Here is a 23125-nt window from a genome sequence, read left to right on the forward strand (position 1 = left end):
CTAACCCTAACCCTAACCCTAACCCTAACCCTAACCCTAACCCTAACCCTAACCCTAACCCTAACCCTAACCCTAACCCTAACCCTAACCCTAACCCTAACCCTAACCCTAACCCTAACCCTAACCCTAACCCTAACCCTAACCCTAACCCTAACCCTAACCCTAACCCTAACCCTAACCCTAACCCTAACCCTAACCCTAACCCTAACCCTAACCCTAACCCTAACCCTAACCCTAACCCTAACCCTAACCCTAACCCTAACCCTAACCCTAACCCTAACCCTAACCCTAACCCTAACCCTAACCCTAACCCTAACCCTAACCCTAACCCTAACCCTAACCCTAACCCTAACCCTAACCCTAACCCTAACCCTAACCCTAACCCTAACCCTAACCCTAACCCTAACCCTAACCCTAACCCTAACCCTAACCCTAACCCTAACCCTAACCCTAACCCTAACCCTAACCCTAACCCTAACCCTAACCCTAACCCTAACCCTAACCCTAACCCTAACCCTAACCCTAACCCTAACCCTAACCCTAACCCTAACCCTAACCCTAACCCTAACCCTAACCCTAACCCTAACCCTAACCCTAACCCTAACCCTAACCCTAACCCTAACCCTAACCCTAACCCTAACCCTAACCCTAACCCTAACCCTAACCCTAACCCTAACCCTAACCCTAACCCTAACCCTAACCCTAACCCTAACCCTAACCCTAACCCTAACCCTAACCCTAACCCTAACCCTAACCCTAACCCTAACCCTAACCCTAACCCTAACCCTAACCCTAACCCTAACCCTAACCCTAACCCTAACCCTAACCCTAACCCTAACCCTAACCCTAACCCTAACCCTAACCCTAACCCTAACCCTAACCCTAACCCTAACCCTAACCCTAACCCTAACCCTAACCCTAACCCTAACCCTAACCCTAACCCTAACCCTAACCCTAACCCTAACCCTAACCCTAACCCTAACCCTAACCCTAACCCTAACCCTAACCCTAACCCTAACCCTAACCCTAACCCTAACCCTAACCCTAACCCTAACCCTAACCCTAACCCTAACCCTAACCCTAACCCTAACCCTAACCCTAACCCTAACCCTAACCCTAACCCTAACCCTAACCCTAACCCTAACCCTAACCCTAACCCTAACCCTAACCCTAACCCTAACCCTAACCCTAACCCTAACCCTAACCCTAACCCTAACCCTAACCCTAACCCTAACCCTAACCCTAACCCTAACCCTAACCCTAACCCTAACCCTAACCCTAACCCTAACCCTAACCCTAACCCTAACCCTAACCCTAACCCTAACCCTAACCCTAACCCTAACCCTAACCCTAACCCTAACCCTAACCCTAACCCTAACCCTAACCCTAACCCTAACCCTAACCCTAACCCTAACCCTAACCCTAACCCTAACCCTAACCCTAACCCTAACCCTAACCCTAACCCTAACCCTAACCCTAACCCTAACCCTAACCCTAACCCTAACCCTAACCCTAACCCTAACCCTAACCCTAACCCTAACCCTAACCCTAACCCTAACCCTAACCCTAACCCTAACCCTAACCCTAACCCTAACCCTAACCCTAACCCTAACCCTAACCCTAACCCTAACCCTAACCCTAACCCTAACCCTAACCCTAACCCTAACCCTAACCCTAACCCTAACCCTAACCCTAACCCTAACCCTAACCCTAACCCTAACCCTAACCCTAACCCTAACCCTAACCCTAACCCTAACCCTAACCCTAACCCTAACCCTAACCCTAACCCTAACCCTAACCCTAACCCTAACCCTAACCCTAACCCTAACCCTAACCCTAACCCTAACCCCTAACCCTAACCCTAACCCTAACCCTAACCCTAACCCTAACCCTAACCCTAACCCCTAACCCTAACCCCTAACCCTAACCCTAACCCTAACCCTAACCCTAACTCTGCAAGTGGAATCCCTCCACAGGTGTCTTTGTGTCTGCACCGATTGTCAGAGGGCACTCGTTTGGTTTGTTTCTCTGTTGGACATAGAATTGCCCTTATTGGGGGGTGCCTGGGTGGCTCAGTGGGTTAGAGCCTCTGCCTTCGGCTCAGGTCATGGTCCCAGGGTCCTGGGATCGAGCCCCGCATCAGGCTCTCTGCTCCGTGAAGAGCCTGCTTCCTCCTCTCTCTCTGCCTGCCTCTCTGCCTACTTGGGATCTCTGTCAAATAAATAAATGTTAAAAAAAAAAAAAAAAAAGAATTGCCCTTATTGGATGTGGAAACGCCCAATGGATTACAGAGGAGATGTCATCCTAGGGACCCCTTTAGGAATTCTGGGCACCATCTTGGGGCCAAGACCCCTGTTCCTGCTGGGACCCCACAGTCGGTCCCCAGACAGGACACGGCTGTTTCCTCCTGTGGCCCCCACAGAAACCAGGCAAATGCAGCAAGCTGGAAGACACACCGCAGAGGGCAAAAGCATCGCTCACAGCCCTAGGCCAAAGAAAGGTTTCCCATGGGTCTGCTCCGATCCATGCTCCAAGTCACTGGGTCCCACAGGGACAGAGACAGGGACAGAGACTAAACACATGCAAGTTCAAGGCGGAGGAGAGGCACACAGGGAGGATGTGTCAGGAGATGCAGGAGCTCCTGGGGAAGGACTCAGGCAAAGGAAGCCCTGGGGAGGCAGTGCTGGTCACCCTCCGACTGGCAGGTGTCTGGTCTGGGGACCAGCAGTCCCGGGGAGGACGTGGGGAAGCAGACGTCCAATGCAGGTCCCCTGGAGAAGAGGGGGACAGGCACCCCTGTCTAGGACAACGGTGAGCGGCACCCATCCCAGGCCACAGGTGCACCTATCACCTAGCAGGGCTCAGCCCGTGACTCACCCCCAGAAACTCTGGCTCGGTTAGTCACAGATGTGTTTTCAGTAGGATTTGGCACAGCAGTGGTGGAGACAGCAGGCAATGGAACAATGTTCATGCCAAAGGAGATGGATGGGATCCGCATCCCAGTCCTCAGGACAGAATGTCCTGTGGCTACTTTCTCAATGTTGTCGGGGCACAGGATCATGGCAGCCCCTCCTGAGACCCCACTCCTGCCACCCTGTTCCTGGGGACATTCATAATTGTTTAAGGAGGAGGTGGAGAGGATCCAGGATGACAGACGTTCGAGGAGAATGAAGGTCAGCACTGGGAGGACAGATGGACCTGCCCTGAGCCACCATCCACGGCCTGAGTTGTGATTCCTTCCTATCTCACCCAAAATAATGGCTCCTGATGTATGGACCAACTTCTGTGGTTTCACTCCCTCCCTTCCGACCTCATTTATTCACTCCATCATTCATTCCCCCCTCTCTCCTTCCCCTCTACCCCTCCCTTCCCTCCCTGACTCCAATCTCCTCCCTCCCTGCCTCCCTCTCTGCCTCCCTCCCTCCCCTCTCATCCTCCTCCTTCCCGCACTCTCATCCTCCCTCCCTCCCTGCCATCCTCCCTCCCTACCATCATCCCTTTCCTCCTCCTTCTCTCCCCTCCCTCTGTCCCATCCTCCCTCCCTCTCTCTTTCCCTCACTCCCATCCTCCCTCATGTCCTCCCTCATTCAGCCGAGGACCTGGGGTCCCTGCTCTCTGTATTGAGCACTAGGGCTTCATCAGTGAGCACCCCTCAACCCATGTGGTCACATCCATTGTGGGAGGTGACAGGGGGTAGTCCTCAGGGCTCGCAGTGGTGATGAGCACCAGGAATCTGCTCCTGAAAACAGAGGCCCATTTCACAAAGAAAAGAATGGAAAGACACATGCTTAGCATTTCCTCAAAAAAATCTAGTCCTGAAAAATGATGAAAAGTAAATATATCCTAGACTTCATGCAATGTGAGTTCTAATGGCCCATACACACTGATTCCTAGAAGCAACAAAGAGTAACTCATTCAATGTTGACTGGGGGTTTGTGACACAACTTTTCTGATCAAATAACATTTCAGCCAACATCTCCAGGGCCTCTGAGTTTACCCAAAGGTCTGTGTGATCCTCTGACTCTTCCATCGACCTCCTGGGGAAGCTCAGTCCTGTTGCCTTCCTTGTCTCCTGCCTCTTCTGGGACACTTCTATGAACCCCTATCCCAGCTAGGGCCTCCCCCACCAGGACTCCCCATGCCCTGTGGCCTGGTACCCAGATCCTGCGCTGGGTCCCTTGAGCCCAGTGCTTTGTGCAAGGCCTGTGCGCTCCCTCTGGGGTCACTTGGCATCTCCCATGTCGTGGCCTGCATCTTCCTGCACTGGGTCTCCTCTGACGAGTCTGTGAGGCCAGCCTACGCCCATGTCATGGGCATGGAAGCACGAGTCCAGAAGGTCCAGATGACCTGCTCCCAATCCCAGCGTGTGGAGCCTGGGCCAAGAATGGTCCCTGAGCAGAGGACGACTTGGGCCTAGGAGCCTAAGGGAGGACGTAGTACACTGAGCCCACAGGAGAGTGAGCACGGTGGGGGCCTGGCACTCAAGCCAACTGGAAGACCACACCCCACCCGCACTGGCTCTGTCCCCAGGGCTGGAGGTCATTGGGGTATCTACCCTCCCATGCTGCAGGCTGGCAGTGACTGGCAGGGGAGGAGACACCACTGGAGCAGGAGAGAGCCCTCTGCAGAGAGGAGGGGGCAGGGGCTCTTCCAGCAGCAGGTGCACTGGGGTGGGCTGAGGGGGCATCAGGAGACAGTAGTGTCTGCAGCTGGGGTCTCCACACAGACCCCCTCCTCAGGCTCGGCACAAGCTTGTCTGGATGGCCTTTGTCCCTCAAACACAAAGTCTGACTCAGGACCTGCCCTCAAGCTCCTACTCCCAATCCTTTGTATCAGCTCAAGTGACAAGAAAGGGCCAATAGTTTAGGTGGTGTTGGGTGCAAGACATGTGATTTTCTGGCCCAACTGTAACACTGCTGGCATTTTAAAGATCTCAGGGCTTTGATGCAAGAACGGTAGGATGCCTGGGACCCTGGAAAGCTTTCTGAAACATGCCTCTGTGCCCTGCAGCCCTCCCATCCCACCAGCTCTGCTTGGAATCCCTCCAGCCACAGACCCACAGTCTTGGGTCCTCAGACAGCCCAGACAATGTGCCTTCAAAAAGGTGGGGCACCAGGACACACTGCGGATTCCAGCAAATCCCCCGCCCGGAAAGTGCAGGTACCGCTGGATGAAGTGTCTGAGAACAGCCAGGTCAGGGTTCCAGGAAGACGCCAGAGGCACAGAAGTAACTGAGGAGCATCTGAAGACAGCCACCTCACTACTGGGAGAGTTGGTGGAAGCGAGAAGTCACAGAGGACTCCAAAGGTCTGGACTTGGTGTTTCCCTCTCCTGAGATGGGGACACCTGTGGGAGGAGCAGGTGGCCAGCTGGTGGGAAGTGCAGGTGCCTGACATGGGCAGATGGGGTAAGTGAGGCCCGAGACCCCCAGGGGATGTTCCTGGCATCTGGACTGAACATGTCTTCAAAGCTACAGATATGTTGGGATCATCTTCAGGCTGAGAAGGAAGATAAGGGGGACAGAGGGACTGAGGAGGCTCGGTGTAGACAGTAAAGGGCTGAGCCACTCCTTTGGGGGGAAAGTGGGTCAGCTCCAGGCTCATGGGGACAGACCTTGAGGCCATGATGTTACATGAAATAGCCAGTCCCCAAAGGACTGAAACTACAGGACCCCACTTGTGAGGGACGGAGAGCACTGATTCATAGAGGTGGAAGGAGCTAGTGGGTGCCAGGCTGGGGAGGGGAAATGGAGGGTTAGGGTAGGGTGAGTAGAGTTCAGTTTGGGGTGATGACAAAGTTGTGGCAGTGGAGGGAGGTGGCAGGTCCAGAAGAGCGAATGTACTTATCGCCACTGAATGGACCCTGAAACGTGTTTAACGGTGTCAGTTATATGTCTGATACACCACAGTAGGAAAGAGTGAGTCAGGAGGTCAGGGCCATCGTGAGTCCCAGGAGGGCCCTGGAGCAGGGATCCTGTATCTTGGTTCTCGCTCTCACGCTCTGCCCCTTGTTGGTGACTGAGCTCACAGCAGGCACTCAGTGAATGCTTGCTAAGACACAGCGCAGGCAGATGGGGGCACAAGTGCAAACCCACCGGTGGGCACTGAGGAATCCCAACAGGATGCACATCCCGGCGGAGCCACTACAAACACCAGCACAGAAATAGCCACTTAAAACCAAGGCAGGAACCACATATAACCCAGAGGATTCCATTCTCCTGAAGGCTGAGCTAGCAGCCACAGCCAAGGCCTCTGGCAGTCAGGAGACAGGGGATCTGACAGGTGGCTCAGCATACCCTTGACCCTGAAGCCCCATGGGACTGGGAGGGAAGACCCAACCAGGCCCATTCTGGCTCCACAGCAGCTGCAGGGCCACTCCCAGCGCCACCAAGATGTGTCTGTTTAGAACCAGGGGGGAAACCTTTTCTCTCACCTGTTCTTTTTAAAGATGGTTGCTCAGCATTGACACAGAAAAACATCTGACATAAAACTGGAGCTGTTCACAGCTGCCAATGACCCAGAAGTTATCAAAATGTAGTGACCACAAAGAGAGAAACTTGTGTCCCCAGGCTGACATCCTGTATGCAGGTGCAACCCCAGATGTTCAGGGGTCCTGGACATCTGGGCTTCACAGTCTCCCTCAAGGGGACAGAAAAAGGAACCTGCTCTGATGGCTCCACTGGCAGCATCTCCTGATGGAAATGCAGGCAGCCCCTCACATGTTCCTGGTGTCCTGGTGATTCTTGGGCACAGCCGTGTATCTCAGCTTCTCCATGATGGGGGAGGGGGGTGGTGGGTAGCCCAGCAGCTTCGGATCCCACAGATCCTCCAGGGACAGCCCAGCATCTGAAGGTCCCACAGGTCCTCCAGGGGAAAGAGTGACAGCCACAGGTCCCACAGGTCCTCCAAGGGACAGCCCAGCAGCTGCGGGTACCACAGGTCCTCCAGGGCACAGCCCAGCCACTGCAGGTCCCACAGGTCTTCAGGGGATAGCATCTTGGTGAGCTTGTGGTTGAGCAGATACCTGCTCAGGTGGCTCTTGTCATGCCATATGGCCTCCATCCCATTGGGCAGGTCAACCCCCATTGCATGGTGATAGTCAGTGAAACTCCACCACCAATACCCTAAAAAAGGCCCCCAGGTAGCAAATGCTGCACTGATCCCTGGGGATGTGGGCCTGGGACTACAGCTGGCACTCATAGCTGAAGTCCTTGCAGGCTACCCAGTAGGAACTGGGGTATAGGGTGCCAAAGATGGGGGACAGTATCTCTATACCCATGTGGTCACAGAACTTCAGGTCTATACCTGCACACCAAGTCATCCACCTCACGGAGGAAGTGCTGCTCGCAGAAGCCGCTGACCATCACCATGTGCTGCATGGACATATCCTGCCAGTGCGGGGCACCGCAGACCTGGAGGACCACTACTCTCCAGCCCTCCTGGTGGGGACACAAGGGCCCAGCAACCAGCCGGTCAGTGAAGATGTAGCAGGTGACCCTGTGTCTCACCATGAAGACCACTATGTTTCAGCCCTCCTGGACAGGAACACGGGCCTGGCAGCCGGCTGGTCGATGAAGACATAGTAGGTAACTCTGTGGCCACCATGAGGACCACCAACATCTGGTTCTCCCAGAGGGACACATGGGCCCGGCAGCCAGCTGGTTGGTGAAGATGTAGTAGGTGACCCTGTGTCCCACCATGAAGGGCTTCTCCACTGTCTGCAAGAACAGGTCCAGGAAGCTATAAGGACAGGGGACAGGGTGTGGGGAGGTTCACTGCCAGAGGGTGGCAGCAGGACCCCAGAGCTGGGGGCTGTGAACATGTACACCTTCTTCTAGGGGGCAGGCTCTGGGCTGTTTTAAGCAACAGCCACTCTCCCAGCCTGTCCTGAGTGACTCCGCCCATGGGGCCTCCCTACCTCCTGCTCCCAGAGATGGGGGCCATCAGCACCCCACCTTACAAAGGGGACTCTGAGGCTTAGAAGGTTGGAAACCCATGCAGCTCTACATTTAAGTGGGGGAAAGCACACACACCCAGCAGGCATGAGCCAGGCCATCAGGGGCAAGTCGAGGCTCAGCCAATGGGGAAACAAACCAGACGTGAAGCAGGAGGAGAGAACCGTGCTCCTGGCAGAGGCACAGCGTATGCAAAGGCTTGGATTCCAGCCTGATAGACACCTGTGGGAAACCACACTGCTGGGTGCCCACAGAAGGGAGGGTCTATTCTATTCTATTTAGAAATCCTTATTTATTGAGGCTCCCAATGTTAAGTTTTCTTTGTCCTGTGATTTCATCACAGTTTTATTTTCTTTGTCTAAAAGGTTTGAAACCTGGCTTCCTTGGTCATTTCTGTAGACATCGGTTTCATTATTGGGCCTCCATGTGCACATCACTACACTTTGGTGTTTTTCCTCCTATTATTCTCTCTCATGTCAATTTCATTCTTAGCCCCGAGGTTAGAACCTTGGACCAAGGAAAATATCTTCCTCCCCTTCAATGGAATACAGAATGCGACACATATCCTCACTGTATTAGAAATGTATATATAAGAAAAACCTCACTGTATGTTGTATGACAAAAGATGCTGACCTAAGTAATTTTGGAAATGAATGGAATATTTTGATTAAGGAGAAATATACTGTATATACACAGTGGACCTACTTGATAAAGTTCTTTCCCATAAGAGTGGTAGCTAACAGTTCTGAAAACACCACATCTGTATTTTGAAACAGGGCAATGAGTTAAATGAATGGCAGGTGGGGAGAGCCAAGTTTGTCACTGTTGGAGTAGGACGTTACAGATCAGCAAAGGGAGAAGATCGTAATATCCATGTGATGATGGGCCAGGTTGGAGATAACAGTATAAACTCATCTTTAGCTTAATACGGACACAGCAGTTCCACATAGAAATCTTTAACTAGGTGTGCTTACAAAGGTTGAAGTACGTGCTGCCTTGCATTATCCGCTGAGCACATTCAGTTCCCACAGGTGAGACTTCGATACCATTCTCTAATAAGAGGAACCAGGGCTCTTTGAAGAAATTGCTGACACTAGGACTAAGTAAATATAGAAGCAGGGATAATCTTGAAGTATCAGAAAGGAAGGAAATAACAAGAAAAACCCCCACAAAGATAGAATGATATCAAAGGGAAAGTGGAGCTAGTGGAAAGCCCTCCCAATAGCCAGGAAGGAATGAACAAGCCAAACCAAACACTGTAGCACTAGAGTATAACCACCGAGTCTCAAATGACTGCTCTGGTGTCCACGCTAGTAAAAATCAGTGATTAGTTAAAAAGGAATCTACAGGCCCCAAAGTGGAGTTATTCATGTTAAGAGACCCAGATCAGCAAACCAAGACTTACTACCTAACTGCAGTTTCACACATACACACTCCATGTAACCCCTAACCACTCAACCTGAGAGATGGTCCCTTCTGGTCCCCTTAGGATAGTGACCTTGCCAAAAACAATGCATCCTTTGCTAATACTTTCCTTTCTTCAATGCCTTCTCTGCCTTTTAAATTACTTGGCTTATTAACAGATTACATAGTTTTGTTTTGTTCTGTTTTTACAAATGGTTTGAATAGACTTCTCTTAATAGAATTCCAAATAACAGATCCAGATATTCTGCTATCCATCAAGGGGGAGAGCTAACTCCCTCTCCCACAGTGTGGCTTCCACATAGTGTCTTCCTGCTCAAGAAGACACACTGTATGCACATGGAAAAGAGGAACTCATAGTGGGGAAGTGCGACCAACACTGCCTCAGCCAGATGACCAATGTTAACAAGGGCAGCGACAAGTGACCTCCAGAGCACATTCCCTTGATATAAAGTGATGAAAGAGCACTTCAGTCTGGTCATGAGGAAAACACCATAAATCTGAATGCAGAACTTTCTACCAAATACCTGATCAGTCTCCACAATACTGCCAAGGCCATCAAAACAAGACAAGTCTGAGAGACTGTCACAGCCCAGAAGAGCCTAAAGAGACATGAGGACCACATGTCACATGGCACATTGTTTTGGGATCCTGGATCAGGAGAAGGCAGAACAGAAGGAAGCTGAATAAAGTATGGTCTTTACTAAATAATAACATATCAATATTTGTTCAGTAATTGTGAAAATTCTGAGGAAAAACAGAGAGTAGAAATTAAAGGTCAAATAAGAAAAACCTATTGCATCAGATTGGAAACCTAGAGGAAATGGGTGATTTCCTAGCAAAAATACACTTTGACAAAATGAACCCCAAAATAAGGAAAAAATAAGCAGACCAATTAACCAACCAGGGCCTCTTCCTCTTGCTGGCTCTCCCCTCACTGCTCTGGGGTTTTCCTCTCCTGGAACAGAGAAAGAACAGGGACAGAACTGTTCTGGAGCTCCCCTGAGACCTGACTCCACCATCTTGTCTCCCCCAGCCATGGCCCTCCTGTGAGTAAAGTGTGCATGGGAAGTCTCAGGGGTTGTCAATCCTGATGTCACCCAGCACTTTGGATAGCAAGGGACTGGACACACTCACTGAAGTAAAATAAATTAACATCTTTTTTTTTTTTAAGATTTTTATTTAATTGACAGAGAGAGATCACAAGTAGGCAGAGAGGCAGGCAGAGAGAGGAGGAAGCAGGCTCCCCGAGGAGCAGAGAGCCCGATGTGGGGCCTGATCCCAAGACTCTGGGATCATGACCTGAGCCAAAGGCAGAGGCTTTAACCCACTGAGCCACCCAGGTGCCCCTAAATTAACATCTTTTAGTGATAGAAATACATTAACACTTGCAAGAGGCAAGTCAAGACTGGGTTTCGACCTGGCAGGCCCAAGGCCTCACAATTTCATAGTGTGACCTGGATCCTCTCCAACCCTCCATCCTGCTAAGTGCTCTGGGGAGGCTCCATTCCCAGGCACAGTCTCTCTCACTGCATATGGGGTCTCCCACAACTCTGGGCTGACATCCACTCATCATCCATTCTACTGGAAAGGGTTTCTCTCTCTCTCTTGGGTTCCATGAAGTCATGGACTTAAGTGTCTTTAGCCTGGCTTGGGTCACGCTCTCATCCTTGAAGCCATCAGAGCACCCAGAGGACAGAGCATGGGGTTGGGTAGACTTGGATCATACATCCATCTTCAGGGTGGGGGGAATGTGGGGTCTGCCCTCTGGAACTGTTTGGGTGGGAGGCAGGTGAGATGATGTGTTTGCCAAAGGGAAGCTTAGGTGCTGGAGTTGGGCGTAAGAACAGATGCTGAGCTGGAAAAGCTGCATAACCCACCTCACTGGCGGTGACTACACGGCTGTGGAATCTGAAGCCCAAGGAATGAAGGGGTGCACTTAGAGTCAGCAGCTCAACCGCCCATCCAGTGCTCTTCCTGTCCTTCCCCATCCAGTGCTCTTCCTGTCCTTCCACGATGGCCAGACACTCTTTCAATGGCTGAAAAAGCAACTTTGCTTTTAGTGGGAAACTCAAGACTCCTGCCTTGGGCACTGGGTCCTCGCATCTCAGAGACTGGAAGGCACACAGACCTCACTCATGTCCCTGGGAGGAGTCACTCCCACCCCCACACACACATTAATCACCCAACTCCAGAGAACAAACTGGCTCATTTTCAGTCTCTTCTCTCTCCTTTACAAAGAGCAGAGACCAAACGTGAGGATGGTCAGGAAATTATTGTTCAGTGAAGCCGTGGGAGACTCAAGGATTTTTCCACAACACAGAATCCACAGTGGGCAGGCTGCCTTCCCTAGGTCATGCTTGTGGATCTCCAAAACAATGCAACCTCAATGAGAAACTGCCCACTGGAAGACACAGTTGCTCCTACATCCTTGCTTCTTAATGAATATGTGTATCAAAGGTTTACATTACAGTCGGGAAGCCAAAGGACTACAAGGCCAGTCAGCTATATGGCTGTTGTGGCCAAGGCCAAATTCATGGGATATAGATTCATGGAATACAGAGAAATAGAAACATCCAATATTAAGAATACAGAGGATAATTGAAGGGAAAATTAAAAATAATAGAACCTAAAGAACCTATGGTATAGTATCAAGAGCTCTAATATATGGACAACTAGATTTCTTGAAGGAGAGGTGAGAGAAAATGAGGCAGGAAGAAAATTTGATTAGTTTATGGTCAAATCATCCCAATTTTGGTAAAGAATTTAAAAAAGAGACTTAACTACCAATATTGCAGGCATTTTAAAATATGAGGGTATTTTTGAATAATTCTATGCTAATAAATTAAAACTTTTAAATGGGGTAGACAAATTCTTAGAAAAAATAAAATAACTCTCTCTTGATATCTTATATGGAAAATCTGAAAGACTCCACCCCCAAACTACAAAAACTCCTACAGCAATTCAGTAATCTGGCAGGATACAAAATCAATGTACAGAAATCAGTTGCTCTCTTATACACTAACAATGAAAATATAGAAAGGGAAATTAGAGAATCGATTCCACTTACTATAGCACCAGAAACCATAAGATACCTTGAAATAAACCTAACCAAAGAGGTAAAGGATCTGTACTCGAGGAACTACAGAACACTCATGAAAGAAATTGAAGAAGACACAAAAAGATGGAAGACCATTCCATGCTCATGAAGCAGAAGAAAAAACATTGCTTAAATGTCTATACTGCCCAGAGCAATCTATACTTTCAATGCCATCCCAATCAAAATTCCACAAGCATTTTTCAAAGTGCTGGAACAAATAATCCCAAAATTTGTATGGAACCAGAAGAGACCCTGAATTGCTAAGGAAATGTTGAAAAAGAAAAACAAAACTGAAGGCATCACGTTGCCCGATTTCAAGCTTTACTACAAAGCTGTGATCACCAAGACAGCATAGTACTGGCACAAAAACAGACATATAGACCAGTGGAACAGAGTAGAGAGCCCAGATATGGACCCACAACTCTATGGTCAAATAATCTTTGACAAAGCAGAAAAAAAACATACAGTGGAGAAAAGACAGTCTCTTCAATAAATGGTGCTGGGAAAATTGGACAGCTATGTGTAGAAGAATGAAGCCTGACCATTCTCCTACACCGTACACAAAGATAAACTCAAAATGGATAAAAGACCTCAACATGAGGCAGGAATCTATCAGAATCCTAGAGGAGAACACAGGCAGTAACCTCTTCAACATCGGCCACAGCAACTTCTTTCAAGATATGTCTCCAAAGGAAAAGGAAAATGATCTTTTGGGACTTCATCAAGATCAAAAGCTTCTGCACAGCAAAGGAAACAGTCCACAAAACAAAGAGGCAACCCATGGAATGGAAGAAGATATTTTCAAATGACAGTACAGACAAGGGGCTGACATCCAAGATCTATAAAGAACTCCTCAAACTCAACACACACAAAATAGATAATCATGTCAAAAAATGGGCAGAAGACATGAATAGACACTTCTCCAATGAAGACATACAAATGGATAACAGACACATGAGAAAATGTTCATAGCAGTCAGGGAGATTCAAATCAAAACCACATTGAGATACCACCTTACACCAGTTAGAATGGCCACAACCAACAAGACAATAAACAACATGTGTTGGAGAGGGTGTGGAGAAAGGGGAATCCTCTTACACTGTTGGTGGGAATGCAAGCTGGTGCAGCCACTCTGGAAAACAGTGTGGAGATTCCTTAAGAAATTAAAAATAGAGCTTCCCTCTGACCCTGCAGTTGCACTACTGGGTTTTTACCCCAAAGATACAGATGTAGAGAAAAGAAGGGCCATTTGTACCCCAACGTTCATAGCATCAATGGTCACAATCGCCAAACTGTGGAAAGAGCCAAGATGCCCTTCAATAGATGAATGGATAAGGAAGATGTGGTCCATATACACAATGGAATATTTTGCCTCCATCAGAAAGGATGAATACCCAACTTTTGTATCAACACGGATGGGACTGGAAGAGATTATGCTGAGTGAAATAAGTCAAGCAGAGAGAGTCAATTATCATATGGTTTCACTTACTTATGGAGCGTAAGGAATAACATGGAGGACATTGGGAGATGGAGAGGAAAAGTGAATTTGGGGAAATCAGAGGGGGAGATGAACCATGAGAGACTGTGGACTCTGAGAAACAAACTGAGGGTTTTGGAGGGGAGGGGTGGGGAGGTTGGGTGAGCCTGGTGGTGGGTTTTAGGGAGGACACATATTGCATGGAGCACTGGGTATGGTGCATAAACAGTGAATTCTGGAACACTGAAAAATAAAATTAAATTTTTTTTAAAAATCCTAAAGAGTTTAAAACAACAAAAAAAAAATAAAATAAAATAACTCAAACACAAATAGCAAATCAAAAAGTCTTATAACCCTAAAAAACAAAACAACAACTAAATCAATCATCAAAAGTCATTTGTCTAGAAAGACTCCCAGCCTCAGATGCTCCCCCAGGAAGTTTATCAAACACCTAAGGGACAAACAATTCCAATGTCACATAAACTCTTCTAAGGAACAGAAAAGGAAAGAATAGGTCTTAACTTATTTTGTAAGATGAGCATAAATGTTGATATTAAAAGTTGACAGTGAGAGACTCGAACAAGAAAAGAATACATGCACGAGCACAGGCACAGAAATTCTCACTTAGTACCCCCGGGCAGGGAACGTGGAACAATGCCAATATATCGTGATCATTAGGGTTTATCCTAGAACGCAGGGCTAGTTTAACATTATAAAATCAGTACTATACTCCACATATCAACAGATTAAAGGAGGGAAAAAACCCTAACTTCATCTCCATGGCAGCAGAAAAAGCATTTGGAATTGGTCATCTTCGGGAAGACTTCGGCCTTGCAGTAGAGCTGGGGGTGCACATACCCACCAGGTCTGCTCCAGGACATGCTCCTTGGTACAAGAGCGCTCATGGCAACACTATTCTCAGTGACCAAGAAGTGCAGATGACACAGGTGTGTACCAGAGGACAGTGAACAGGTGTGGAGTTTCTCACTATGGAGACCTGCACAGAATGACAGGAGGAAGGGACCGAAGCTCTGTGTGTTCACAGACACGTGCGAACCGCATCCATCTGTGAATCTAGAACCGCATCCATCTGTGAATCTCACAAACATGACATAGGAGCTCTCCAGGCCAGGAGACCCAAACTACCGTGCAGCTGTGCGTGTGGGTGGCACGGGGACATCCCCCATCAGGGCAAAGACGGTCTCAGAGTGGGAATGGCGTGAGGGAAAAAAAGGGCTTCAGAGGCATTTCAGACACTCGGTACCCTAACGTGAATGATGGTAAACAGAGGAGATTATGCAGGGATCTATATTTTCCTTTGATCCTATGACAGGTCACAATAGAAGAGAAAAAAATAACTAAGAGGAAACAAAACAGGACCCTCAACTTGAACCCTGGGAGCTGAGTCTGCATAGTCAGGACTTGAGCGCTCTTTGTGTTTCTTCAGGATAGAATCCACTTCCTCTGTTGGACCACCCACCCGGGCCGGACTGCAAAGGCCTCTTGCCACACCACTCTGCGCCTGCACCTGCCAGCCCGAGGTCAGGCCCGGGGAACACAGAGGGCCTGAGGAGGCCCTCGCACCCACAACCGTCCATCTGGGACGTGGCATTTCCACCCGCTACCGGGACCTCAGTTCACTTGCTCAAGTCTCTCTGTCAGAGACGGCATCAGCTGGCCTCCTGCTTAGGCTGAGCTTAGCAGACGGTGTATGTTGGTCTCCATTTCTGCCACACGTCCCGCACTGTGGGTGCTCGTAGGGGACAGAGGATGGGTGCAGCCCTCCTGAAGCCAAAGCCTCATGGGGAAGGCAGACAGGAATGACGTGCAGAGCTGCACAGGACAAGGCTACCTGTGGCTGCAGGGAGAGCCTTTGAAAGGGCCCGATTGGCTAGAGAGGTGGGGTGGAGCGTGCTTGGCAGAGGGAGGGTTTCAGGTGAGATCTGCAGATGAGCAGGAGTTGGGCGAGGGGTGGCCGGGAGTGCAAATTCCCTGTGGGTACAGCGTATGACTGATCTGTGGCTCTAGGAGCATTTTCACTTGTCTCCGGCCCCCCACACTCCACTAAAGGCAACCAAAACCAGCTCAGACCTGACTTAGGGGTGGTGGACAACTTCTGTAGGAGTGGGAGATGGGTCAGCCCTCAACAATGTTCTTGAAGCCCTGACCTGGCTGACATATGGTGGCCAGGACTGAAGGGTCTGAGCCCACACCAGGGTTTGCTTTCTCAGGGGCTCTCCATGTCCTCAGCGGCAGGTTCCCCCAGTGTGCTGTAACACACAGGAGGCCCTCCCTGCTCTGAGATAGCTCACATTCCAAGGCTGACTGGATGTTTGCCTTCACGGGAGGGGAGGGCCTGAGTCTCTCTTTGTCAGAGTAAAATCCTGAGAACAATGGAATGTGTGTGAGCAGACGGTTGCCCACATCTGCCACTGAGTTCCCTGGAGGGGCAAAGGGTTTGCAGGGTCGGAACAGGTGGATTTTCTAAACCCTCTCTTTATATTTGGTTTTCACTACTTCTGAACTGGAAACAATTTGTTTTATTTTTTATTTTTTTAAAGATTTTATTCTTTATTTATTTATGTATTTATGTGTATGTTTATTTATTTGGCAGAGAGCGAGCGAGAGGGAGAGTAAAGCAGGGGGAGGAGCAAAGGGAGAGGGAGTAGGAGAAGCACTCCCAGGACCCCAGGGATCACGACCTGAGCAGATGCTAAACCAAGTGAGCCACCCAGGCGCCCTGAACTGGAAACAATCTTAATTCCTGTGCTCCGTGATTGTTCTGAGGGGTATGGTTCCTCTGGGTTTCTCAGAAAAATTAGCAAATTAACACATTAGAAACTTCCTACATGTCAAAGATTTTTATTTCAATGGTATTTACTTAAATATGAAATGCTGGTTGAAAAAAGGCAGCAAAACCTTCAACAGAAGAGACTCTTTCATCTTTGTTTTCCTGCATTGTCCTCAATGAGCAAAGAGTGGAGAGTTTTCCGAAAAGCAGACTGTGGAGGGCCAGGACATATGGGTTTCTGCTCAGGGTCCCATGTGAGCTGTGAAGGGGCTGTCCAGGATACAAGAGCCGGTGCCCAGCCTGCTCCGTGACCTGTGCATGGGGTCAGCCAGCCAGCACTGCCTGGAGAACCGGGACAGCCTCACAGCAGAAGTCCGGCTCTGGGTGTGAGCTCCCTGCCTCTCTGTGCTGCTGTGTCCTGAGGGTGGTCACAGCCATTTGGCCACTTTCTGATATTTAGGGACTGTGGAAACATTCATCTGGAAAGTTGATATTTTCTGTTACTATATTCCTTTACTGTAACTTATCAGAAAAACAAGGGGTTGAGATAAAAAGAGATGAACTATCCAGACGTTAAATTTAAGTGGTGTCTATAAAATAGAAAATATGAGAAGTTACAGTCTTCTACAGACAAGTGAATGAAGAAGGGCAGAATTCATAACCAGTTTGGATCTTAGAGCATGCTCAGAAATCTCTCTTTATTTGAGACTTCCTAATATTCAAACAACAGAACCTAAATGCTCACAAAGTAAAGGCCAAACCGCAGTGTGGCCCAGAGCCCCCCAAGGCCCTGACCCTTAATGGTGGAGTCTCCTGGTGCTGTCAGCAGGGGAGACCCAGCCCACTCACCAGACACTTCCTCTTCCTGCCATAGAAGGCTAATGTAGAGCCATAGGTCATCTCCCCAAGGACATCCCAAAGCCACACAGGCCATGACCCCAGCCCCCACACTACCCCTTGTAGTCCCAGAATGCACTGCGCTTATCCGGCCTCAGGGCTGCTGTGCCTGCTGCTCCCTCTGTGTGGTGGGCCTGACCACTAACAACTGGGCAGCGAGCCCTTCCTTTAGCCTGACATGTCTACAGCTGGGTCCCAGCCCTGCCCTTCTCTATCTTGTCCCCTCTTGGTGACTCTCAAAAGTCAGTCTGTCCTTCAGGAAACAAATGGAGAGGTGCTGGGGCTGGGGGGGTAGGGAGAGGGTGGTGGGGGATGGACACTGGGGAGCGTGTGTGCTGTGGTGAGTGCTGTGACGTGTGTAAGACTGGGTATTCACAGACCTGTACCCCTGGGGCAAATAATACATTTTATATCAACAAAAAAACCCTTACTCTGTCTTTTGTTTGGTTGGGCATCTCTGTCACTGGGATGTGAGGGCTTGGCGGGCAGGGCTCGCCTCCGGGCGTGTCCAGCTCAGCGTCCAGAGCGCATCAGGTGCACAGAAGAGGGTGCCTCCCTCCTCTCTCTGCTGCTTCCCTGCGAGGCCGACCTCAGGGCCGTCCCGGTGTGGGCTAATGAACGAGCAGCATCCACCCCTCCACAGACACACTTCCTTCAGCTTGCTGCTGTCTGCATGTCCTTTATCTTGGGAGATAAAGGTTAAAAATTCCAAGGACTGTTGAGGCCATCTGGTCCAGCGCACAAGATGCCTAAGGTAGGGGAGGAAGGCCAGCAGTGTGAGAGAGCCTGCAGGAGAATGGAGACCAGGGGGAAGGCACCAAGGGCTGATCCAGGGACCCTCCCAGAGCCTGGCCCTGCCGCAGTGCACACAGGTGCTCCGCAAGCGCACCCAAGCCGGCCCCACGCAGGCTTCCCTCGCTGGCGAACGGGACTCTCACTCAGAGAATTTCCACCATCCCCTGGGCGCACAGCATTCTGCCAAGAGGGGGGCTCCCTGAGCACGGTCCCTGCATGGAGGCCGGCGGTGCGGGCCGCTACTTTATGGGGTTTTCCTTGGATACATGCCCCATCCATCCCGGTCACCGGGACACCCACTCAGAGGTTTCACATGTGATTCTTGCCTGGGACCAGCCTAGTTCCCAAGATAATCTCCGATTAGGGCTTTGACTGAAAGCAGAAGCAAATGTAGAACCCAAGCTGGGAATTGAAACCGGCTTCTGCCATGAACCCAGCCTCTGGCAGCCTCCAGAGCGGGCAGCTCAGCTTCTTGCCTGCGTCTCGGGTCACTGTGCGCAAGACCACACAGAGGAAAGGAGGCACAGGCGCTGAGTGCCCACAGGGAGATCTGACCAGACATTAGACTGTGTGTGACCTCGCACCGCGATTCTATGCTTTCACAGCCTGGGCGTGTGCTAAGAAACAATCCGGAGCCTCTGGGTCTACCGAAGCGACACACACCATCTCACCGTTCTGATCCTTTCCTACTCAACACGGCCTTTGAGGCTTCTCCGTGTTCATTCGTTTCATGTGCTGAGCTCCTTTCTGTAAGTGAGCCATGCGCTCCGCTGTCCCCCCATTGTTGGACACTCAGGGCTGGCCTGACAGTGCTACAGTGAGGGCTTGCTGAACCCCTAGAAACTGCCAGTGTTCCTCTCCGGTGTGTGCCCGCCTTCTCGGGATTTGCTGACCGTGAAGTTTCTTTGCCACTTCCACAGACACTCACCACCACCAACTCTCAGCAGACACCAAACCCTGGGGATTTTTAGGCCACACTATTTAAAAATATTAAATGTTTTAGCTGATATTGTATTTTATAAAAACTATTTTTGGGGCGCCTGGGTGGCTCAGTGGGTTAAAGCCTCTGCCTTCGGCTCAGGTCCTGATCCCGGTGTCCTAGGATCAAGTCCCGCATCAGGCTCTCTGCTCAGCGGGGAGCCTGCTTCCTCCTCTCTCTCTGCCTCTCTGCCTACTTGTGATCTCTGTCTGTCAAATAAATAAATAAAATCTTAAAAAAAAAAAAAAACTATTTTTAACTTTAAATATTTTTAGGCCTTACCTACTTGGGTAAGTGACAGATATGAGAGTCTGTCTTCACTTACATTTCCTAATTACTAGAAAGAATGAATATTTTTTGTTTATTAATCATTACAGTTTAGTGTTTTGAAATGCCAGTTCTCAACCTTTGCCTAATTTCCCATGAGACTGTCTCTCTCTGTCTCACTTTTTTTTTTTTCTTTTTTAGTTTTTAAGAACTCTTTTTGTGTTCTGGGTCCTGATCACTACTTGACTACAACAGATTGAAACATACCCATTTTGTGGATTATCTTTTAAATTCATCCTCCTCATGTCCATGGATAGGAATTTAAATTAATTTAATCTTAACGTAGTCAAGTATGTCAGCATTTTATTCACAGTCCGTGCTTTGTGCATTTATCAAATTATCAAATACTTCCCTATCCCAATTTCACCACAATCTTCTTTTTTTCAGTTTTAAGGTTTTGCTTCTCATAATCTGTTCTTCTATTTGCAATTTATTTTTGTTTTTTATTTTTTTTAAGGTTTTATTTATTTATTTGACAGAGAGAGAGAGAGCACAAACAGGGGGAGCTGCAGGGAGAAAGAGGGAAGCAGGCCCCCACCGAGCAGAGAGTCTGATGAGGGGCTTCATCCCAGGACCCTGAGATCATGACCTGAGCCAAAGGAAGAGGCTTAACCTACTGAGCCACCCAGGCATCCCTGCAATTTATTTTTAGTGAGGTAATACTCACATAGAATTCACCATTTCAGCCATCTTAAAGTGTACAGTTCAATGATATTCAGTAAATTTATGTGTAATGCAACCATCACCACCATCTGGCTCCAGAGCATTGCCCATACAAGACAAATTGTATTCCTGGAAGATTAACCCCCCCCCCCCAACCCCCATCTCTGTGGATTTGTTCACTCCAGATATATCACATACATAGAATCATACAGTAAGTATGTGGCCTTTGTGTCTGGTTTCTTTCCACTCATAAAATGTTTCTAACGCTCATCCATGTTGTAGTATGAATCAATATGTGCTTTCTTTCCACAATTGAAGGATATTCCACTGTATGGATCTACCACCTTTTCTTTATTGATTCATCTGTGGATAGAAATTGGATTGTTTCTACTTTTTGGCAATTGTGAAGAGTGTTGCTACAAACACCTATGTACAAGTATTTCTGCTAATTTATATTTTCATTTCTCTTGGGTATGTACCCAGGAACGGATCCTCGGTCACAGGGCAATCTATGTTTAACTTTTTAGTAAATGCCCAACTTTCCCACAGAGGCTGAAGAATGCTACATTTCCAAGAACAATGTACAAGTGTTCTAATTTCTCTATACCCTCACATATAATTTTTATTCACCCTCCCCTTTTTAAAACAGTCCTGGCGAGGTATCTCACTGTGCTTTTGATTCACACATCCCCAGTGATTAACAGCGCTGAGCGTCTTTTCATGTGCTTCTTGACCCTCTGTTTATCTTCTTTGGAGAAAGGTCTATTTAAGTCCTCTGTCTGTTGTTTACCTGGATTGTTTGTTGAGCTAAGGAATTCTTTATATACTCTGGATACTAATCCCTTATTGAAAATAAGACTCCCAAATATTTTCTCCCATTCTGTGTGTTGTCTTCACTTTCTTGATGTGTGCTTTGATGTACAAAAGTTTCAAATTTTTATGAAGTCCAATTTATGTATTTTTTTCTTATGTAGCTTATGTTCTTTGCAGTCGTAGCTAAGAAACCACTGCCAAATCCAAGATCATGAAGATTTATCCCAATTTTCTTCTAAAAATTTCATAGCCTTAGCTCTTGCATTTAGGTCCTTGATCCTTTTGGGTTAGTTTTTAATATGGCATGAAGTAAGGGTCCAATTTCATTCTTTCATATGTGGATGTCCAGTTTTACCATCACCATTTGTTGAAAATACTGTCTTTTCCCATTGAATGTTCTTGTCATCTTTGTTAAAAATCATTTAATCATATATGTAAATGTTTGTTTCTGGGCTCTCTATTCTGTTCTATTCATCTCTGTCTGTCTTTATATAAGAACCAAGCTATGGGAGTTTTCATTACTGTAGCTTTGCAGGTAATGTGAGTCCTCCAACTATGTTGTGCTTCCAACTTTTTTTTTTTTTCAAAATTGCAGCAATGGCCACAGTCGCCAAACAGTGGAAAGAACCAAGATGCCCTTCAACAGGTGAATGGATAAGGAAGATGTGGTCCATATGTACTATGAAGTATTATGCCTCCATTAAAAAGGATGAATACCCAACTTTTGTATCAACATGGACAGGACTGGAAGAGATTACGCTGAGTGACATAAGTCAATGAAGTTGCAAAGTACAAGATGAATACACACAAATCAATTGTGTTTCTATACACCAGCAATGAATAATTTAAAAGTGAAATTAAGAAAATAATTCTATTTAGAATAGCATCTAGTAGAATTACTTAGGACTAAATCTAATTTAGGAAGTAAAAGACTTGCATGCCAGAAACTACAACACATTGTTGAAAGAAAGTAGAGATGACCTAATAAATGGAAAACATAGCATGTCCATGGATAGGAAGAGTTAACTACATCAAAATGTCAGTGCTACCCAAAGTGATCTACAGATTCAACATGATTCCTATCAAATATCAACAGCGTTTTGTTTTGTTTTGTTTTTCAAAGATGGAAAACTGATCTTCAAATTCATATGAAATTGCAAGTGTCCCCTAATAGCAAAAACAATTGGGGTAAATACCCAGTAGTGCAAATGCAGGGTCATAAGGTAGCTCTATTTTTAATTTCTTAAGGAATCTCCACACTGTTTTCCAAAGTGGCTGCACCAATTTGCATCCCCACCATCAGTGTAAGAGGGTTCCCCTTTCTCCACATCCTCTCCAACACATATTGTTTACTGTCTTGTTGGTTGTGGCCATTCTAACTGGTGTAAGGTGGTATCTCAATGTGGTTTTGATTTGAATCTCCCTGATGGCTAGTGACGATGAACATTTTTTCATGTGTCTGATAGCCATTTGTATGTCTTCATTGGAGAAGTGTCTATTCATGTCTTCTGCCCATTTTTTGACATGATTATCTATTTTGTGTGTGTTGAGTTTGAGGAGTTCTTTATAGATCTTGGATGTCAGCCCCTTGTCTGTACTGTCATTTGAAAATATCTTCTTCCATTCCATGGGTTGCCTCTTTGTTTTGTGGACTGTTTCCTTTGCTGTGCAGAAGCTTTTGATCTTGATGAAGTCCCAAAAGATCATTTTCCTTTTCCTTTGGAGACATATCTTGAAAGAAGTTGCTGTGGCCGATGTTGAAGAGGTTACTGCCTGTGTTCTCCTCTAGGATTCTGATAGATTCCTGCCTCATGTTGAGGTCTTTTATCCATTTCGAGTTTATTTTTGTGTACGGTGTAAGACAATGATCGAGTTTCATTCTCCTACACATAGCTGTCCAATTTTCC

At 47.9% G+C, this 23125-nt stretch overlaps 1 pseudogene; it reads right to left on the bottom strand.

Moving 5' to 3' along the window:
* Positions 1–6745: 6745 nt before the first annotated feature.
* On the bottom strand, positions 6746–7762 carry LOC125100195 (histo-blood group ABO system transferase-like; annotated as a pseudogene).
* Between the last annotated feature and the right edge of the window lie 15363 nt (positions 7763–23125).

Source organism: Lutra lutra, chromosome 5, assembly GCF_902655055.1.
Source record: "Lutra lutra chromosome 5, mLutLut1.2, whole genome shotgun sequence".
Taxonomy (NCBI): domain Eukaryota; kingdom Metazoa; phylum Chordata; class Mammalia; order Carnivora; family Mustelidae; genus Lutra; species Lutra lutra.